The sequence below is a fragment of the Schistocerca serialis genome, chromosome 1 (genome assembly GCF_023864345.2).
Source record: "Schistocerca serialis cubense isolate TAMUIC-IGC-003099 chromosome 1, iqSchSeri2.2, whole genome shotgun sequence".
NCBI classification, from domain to species: Eukaryota; Metazoa; Arthropoda; class Insecta; order Orthoptera; family Acrididae; genus Schistocerca; species Schistocerca serialis.
In genome coordinates this window covers 127,864,465-127,871,751 of record NC_064638.1, presented here as the reverse complement: position 1 = coordinate 127,871,751, position 7,287 = coordinate 127,864,465, and positions in this window count along the sequence as shown.

Here is a 7,287-nt window from a genome sequence, read left to right as displayed (position 1 = left end):
CGAAATGGAGTTACGTATAAATCAATGCAGAATGCCTAAAACGGAGTTACGTGTCCATCCCTCCAGAATTCCTGAAATGGAGTTACGTGTCTGTCCCTCCAGAATGCCCGAAACGGAGTTACGTCTCTGTCCCTCCAGAATGCCCGAAACGGAGTTACGTGTCCATCCCTGCAGAATGTTCGAAACGGAGTTGCTTGTCCGTCTCTCCAGAATGCCCGAAATGGAGTTCGTGTCTGTCCCTGCAGATTGCCCGAAACGGAATTACGTGTCCATCCCTGCAGAATGCCAAAAACAGAGTTATGTGTCCCTCCCTGCAGAATGCCCGAAATGGAGTTACGTGTGTGTCCCTCCAGAATGCCCGAAACGGATTTACCTATCCGTCCCTCCAGAATGCCCGAAACGGAATTACGTGTCCGTCCCTCCAGAATGCCCGAAACGGAGTTACCTCTCCGTCACTCCAGAATGCCCGAAACAAGTGACTAGAGCAGCCGAAGTACTTCCTCTTTCAGGTGCGCCAAAGCGAACCGAAGGTGTCCGAAGCTCTTCGGTTGCAATATCGTTAGTCTTATGTTTCTCAAAACTGGTGAAATTTAATAAACAAAAACGGTAGATTCGAAGAGTAACCATGAGAGATTGTCATACTGAAAACTGAGTTAAATACAATGAAAAGTATATAAATAATTAATAAGAAAAGTTAGGCGTTTTGGTGCCTAGTACTCGAATATGCCGACCGATCAGAAGCAAGTTCAGTAAATTGGAGTACTCTCCCTTGAGACTGGTACATACTGTACCATCTGTCGCTTATACCCCACTCCACTTTTGTACCTTATGCTACTTTACGTGTATCAAGCTGCATCAAGGCGGTCTTCTAGCAAAATAAAATACGGGAGGCCACAACCAGGAATATCACACGGTCACCTTATAATAAATGTGCCTTTGCGGTTTAGACTGTCTCATATTCAATTTCAAATATTCTATATCGGTCGTTGACTTTTTCCAGCAATGTTTTAAAAAATAATTCGCTTGGAAAGCAAGTAAGAGGATTTTAGGTGTGGTTGTTACATAGAGGTCAAAAGATAGACAGTGTAAAATCAGTCCAAAGATTGATGGCTTTATAAACTTGTCAAAATATAACCTGAGGCTGTGCTGTAAACATAACACGAGTTACACAAAAACATAGTGTTTCAAAAATCTGTCCTTTCACATATTTATTTTCACGATGATTCTCGTACCTACGTTTCGTTGAAAGTGAAAGTACTTGTTTTTGTACATAGTTTTAGAACTGTCTGAGAGCGTCCTCAGTTTCCTTGTCCCGTTTTGTAATCTCCTTGACACGTTCGTTCCTTCTATTGAGAAGTTTATTTTCGCTACCGAATTGCTTCCTGTTTTCTTGTGCCATGTGGGGTTCCACTAGATCGGCTCGACACAAGAGGGGCTCTGCGGCCGAGAATGCCTCTACGGAGACCAGCTTCCGCCTGACACTGACCCAGTGATCGCTGGCTGGTTAGTTACCGCCACCGCAGGTTGCGCGGTTCGTAGCACGTGTGGCTAGCTGTTTGCGCGTCGAATGTCAAGTTCCTTTCTCTGACTACCAATAAACTAAGCAAGACTCTAAAGTCATACAGAATGAGATATCAGTTGTATACATAGAGGAATGATTTTCATTTTTGTGTGTGCCCCACAGCCTCAACAAATTTTAAGAACGATTTTTTCCGTCATACTGTGTATAAAATCATTTTCTACATTACCGGTTTCAGACATTGCCAGTTCTCAAATATGTCTGTAGTAACATATGTGGCTACAACCTCGTCATTAACTTAAGAATCGTGTGCCATTCATAATTGTGCAAGGCATAGTCGTCAAAAGTCTTCGTTTTGAAATATTTCCTACGAAACACGATGTATACACCCACTCAAGGAACAATAGAAAAAGATCCCAAATATGGTAAAATGTGTCAGACAGTACTCTGATAGTCCTTTTCTTATCTGTGGTTCCACTACCAGCATAAATTTCATGAAAGAAGTCATTTTCCTACACTCTTTTATTGTGAAATAAAGAGAGAAAGTGGCTAATTGGATTTTGATTGTATGGTAATGTATAGTTATATTTACTGATACTTTGTTTGTATGGTAAGGTGAACCTCAATTAGAAAAACAGTTAAGCTCGTATTTAAGTTAGTATGTGTTCTCGTATCTTTGACAAGTGATTAGCAATGCAAAAGTTTATCAGAAATGCAATATTAAACTGTATACTGCTACGATCATGGCGAGAGTACTGCCTGATCTCTCAAATTTAAGCAAATTGTCCTTTTACCAACAATGAAATCAATCTGACTGCGAGAAAAATATGAAATACAAATAACTACTAAAAATGCCCTGTCTGAAAAGTATGTCACCTGTTGAAATGTTAAATTCATCACACGCAAACTATAAATGGCCTAACCCTATGCGCAATGAATGAATGCTGTGTTGCTACTATCTTCAAATTACTACAGCTTCTGCTGCTATGCTACTTAAAAAAATAAAAATTCAAACCACTAGCAAAGCAATGTGCAACGCTTGCTTTAAACTATAGAGACATCCATAAAACTTGTGTGCTGATAAATCTCATAACTGCAATGATTATAGTCAATTCAAGTTCTGGCACTGAGTAACTCGGGAAAGCAAAATTCTATATGTGAAACTTGAAATAAAGAGACAAATGCTGATTGATAGAAAAAGAATAAAGTAACTATATTACTTTACATCACTAAGACAAAATATTTTTACACGTGAAGACAAAATATTTTAACACTTGAAGCAATAAAAAATTCACCTAAAGATAATAGTGGAAAAACCTGAAAAAATTCTTTTTCCTTTCTTACAGACATGTATGCTATCCATCTTTGAAGAAAAATCAGTAAATCACACATTGTTACGTTAGCATAAAAATCCTGTTCTAAATCCCTGACCAAAACAATTTCTACGTTTGGATATCTCGGGAAATGCGCTATTACGGTACGTTTGGAAGTCTTCTGAGTGAATTTACAAAACATTTTTCCATAAATGAAAAATAATATATGAAAATTATTGCCGGCACACACCACGACCTAAGCACATCTTACTCCATCACGAGATACAACTCCACTTCTCCCCTCTCTCTCCAAGACTGCGCTCCACTCGCAAAGGTTCTACTAACACTCTCTAACTTGCCTCTTTGGCAGAGATTTTGCACGCTATTAGTCAGATGACATAGAAAATATTATCAAACTTACTATTTTATGCATAAAACAAAACCCTTGTAACAGTTCAGTTATTTCGAATAAAATGATTTTGGCTACTAAGTCCCGTCATTATGAGACACTGAAAGAACTAAAATGCGTTTTTTCAACCGACTTTGTAGTGGTTCTCTTCAGTTGTCTAACTGATGGACCCTGGTGATTGTTACTGCTATATACCGGCTTATTTAGATTGTCGGGTGACTACCGATGCCCATTTTCAGATGCCGTTGCACAGTTCGAATTGAAGATAGTTGTGGAAGGGTGGCTGGGTAATTTCCAAGAATGACTGCCTATTGAAGTCGCGGGCTCCAAACGATACTTATCGAACGTGCAATCGTAAATCGATCATGCGACTCCGGTGGCGGGTGTTGTGATCACTTATTTGTAATCGTCATTTTTATCTGTTTTCCGACGTTCCCTTAGTTGCTCTAAATTACATACCTCCGCGAATTGTTTATGAGTTGCTAGGGAAACCCAGACGATTTATGTCGTTAGTGAATGGGATGTCTGGTGTTCTTGACGTTTCTTCAGCGTATTCTCTCACATGGAAAAATCTAATTCCATGTTTATCCAGCGTTGAAAGTTTTTCGACTTTTTGTCGCAAATATGGAGTACTACCGGACGAGGAAAGAATGGACTGTGCCTATTGTGGTGGTGCGAAGTGTGTAAAACTTCGTAAGAACAGTTTAGATGCTGAAATACCGTTACAATGTCATTGCAGACAGTGCGGGAAACGAACGAGTATCAGGAAGAATAAATGCTTCGACTCTTCCAAATTATCCATCCAGACCACCGTAATGGACTTTAACATGACGACAACACCGACGACGATTGAGGTAAGTTGTCTCCTTTGCAAATCACAAGTATTTTTGTAACGCTCTTCGTCGTTGCTGCAAGGACCTCTGTAAACATAGTAACAATACCCCCCACCGGAGTCGCATGATCGATTTACGACACTCGTTCGAAATGTATCGTTTGGACCCCGCGACTTCGATTGGCAATCATTCTTGGAAATTACCCAGACTTCATGAATAAAATAATGACTGTGGTGTCAGCCCTCGGACCTACGAGACGCTTTTGCACGATGTTGCATCTGAACGCACGATTTTGTTAATTGAACGTAAGTTTTCTCAGAATATACGTATTTATAAAAAGTTTTAATACTTGTATTCTCATTTCATACCTCTCCTTCCATGTGAACATAATTAAATCAAAATAATTAATTACCGCTAGAATTCAATTTTTAACATTGGCCTTCTGCCATTCTTTTGTCGTAATGGTCCATTGGCAGCCATATGTGAAATAGAATTAATCACATGATATTCTGGCTTCACCCACAAGATAAGAGGAAAAAATACTTTCTATATATTTGCTGTCATGAAAAGGAAGTGCTTTTTGCATAAATGTTTCCATTAAATATGCACAGCGAACGCAAAGATAATAAATAATAACATGAGGCTCAGGCTTCGTTATGAGATAATCACTGACTGATAAAAAATTCTGCCGTAAATATTATTCAAATCATAACTAACAGCATAAAATTTCGTTGTCTAACAAAGAATTTACGTAACATTCAGCTATGTAGGCGATTATGTCGTGTGTCTCTCTGCAACAATATTTATTTATCGGGCAGTTGTAAACTAACCAGGCGTATTTTTGAGCTAGCCATATCTGCTGACAACTTAAATAAATTTTTACAACCCAACGTAGTACCTTTACTGAGAATGATTTGTCTACGAAGCAACATTGATGATTGGTAGCGTATATTTTAACCGATACTAGGAATGTGCGAAATATATTCTACGTCACGACTTATAAAAATTTCCATCCACAATTCCAAATGTACCAAACAGACACCATTCATAAAGAAAAGAAAAATGGAGAGAGAGAGAGAGACGATATAAGCTGACGACGACGGCAATAGTTATCGCAAAGTTGGCATTGCTCACCTACCCCTAATAACAGATATTTGTACAATTTCTTAAGTGTGTATTATTATCATTGTCACAGTTACTAGAATTACTGTTATTAATGTTATTATTGTTACATATATTTAAATTCCATTGTTGCATTTTCTGTTAATCTTCTGAACATGGAATATTAATGTGTACGTTCCATTTTCTCCGTACATCCCACATTTCCGTAAATTGGTAATTAAACACTCTTTCTCAAAAAATTCTTTCCTAAAAAACTTAATAACTATTGTATCCTAAACTTACTTACCACTTTGGTAACTTCCAAAAATAATGGAAATCTGCTGAAAGTATTAGATATCACATAAAATATGATGAGTATTACGACATACGAAACAGTATATGTTGATAAATCTCAGTAAACATATTGGAAAGTATTTTGGTGCATAATTAGAAGCAAATTTATTTTACCTAAATATATAAAACCTTACGATTTTTCTAGCTGCGATTAAGGCAATATTAAGTACCAACTGGGATTTGTATAGTAGGTAAATTTTGACTTCGTTTAAACTAGGAGGGTTTATGGTGGTGATAGTAGCGGGAAAGGGAAAGGGTGGGGAGTTGGACACCATTCCAACGCATCTAGGAAGCGCTAAGTTGCGAACTACCTAGTCGGCCGGTGTGGCCGAGCGGTTCTAGGCGCTTCAGCCTGGAACCGCGCGACCGCTACGGTCGCAGGTTCGAATCCTCCCTCGGGCATGGATGTGTGTGATGTCCTTAGGTTAGTTAGGTTTAAGTAGTTCTAAGTTATAGGGGACTGATGACCTTAGATGTTAAGTCCCATAGTGCTAAGAGCCATTTGAACCATTTTGAGAACTACCTACTCGTCTAAATTAACAAATGAGTTCCAGCTATCAACAGCTCCTGGCATGTCTGCTGAGTGTGCGTTCGTGTAGATAACTTCTTGTCAAAATATAACCTATTACATCTTTTTACTCATTTTGGCTATACGGAACTCACCGTGTTATTTCCTGATGGCGGTAGTTTGTCGTTGCCATCCTTCTACTTAAGGACGATGCGTCACATGTTTTACGTGACTTTCTAAGTGACTATTTTGTAGGGAACTCATTGTGCTCATGTGGGAGCGATCTAGATGCTTGTAAAACAATAAACTGGTAGCTAAGATCGCAGGAATTCTTTTTATTCCATGATTACCGGTTTCGGCGAGACTTAGGATCTTAGGACACATACAGGTTACAACATTAAGGCAAGCAATGGTGATATTAATAGTTGCCTATAACACGCAGGCATTACAAAATTGTCGTAAGTAGCACAAAGGCGTCCAAGAGAGATGACATTATAAATGTTAAGTGTCTCCATCACATACAATATAAGACCAGACGTATATGCACTTGTGTAACCCTGCAGTGTTCTTAAATTTGTATATGACTTTTGGTAGGTTTTATATATGACCAGACAGATGTGCACTTATGTAATTCGGCAGTCCCAGAAAATTTGCGTTTCTTTTCGGCATGTTTTGTATGTAACCAGGCAGAGGTGCATTTGATATTACCGGAAAAATTTGCGCTCATGCGCAAGATGTGTTTTATTGGTATTTTTATATGAAACCAGACGGGTATGCACTGTGTAACCCTGTAATGTTCTTAAAATTTGTATATCCTCTCGGTAGATTTTATGTATCACCAGATTGATGTGCTGTGTATAACCCTGCAGAGACCATAAAATATCTATGTATGTTTTGATCTTATTACGTATAGGACCAGACAGAGGTACATTTTTGTAATTCCGCAGTTTTCATGAAATTTGTATTTGCTTTTCGACATGTCGTATATGTGACCGGGCAGATGTACAATTGTGTATGTCTGCAGCTTTCATGAGTTTTGCATATGTGTAGGTGATACAGTAATATCTCGAATTATGTACAAGCCCTAATGACGTAGTGTTGGTTACCAGACACGAAGAGCCTGCTATGACGTGAGCTGTGACATTCATTGGCGCCTCTTCTGCTAGCGCCATCTCGCGACGCGACCTGTGGTGTAAGAACAGAGCCGGAGTTGCGGTAGTACCTAGCTTGCTATTGTATATGACGTAGAC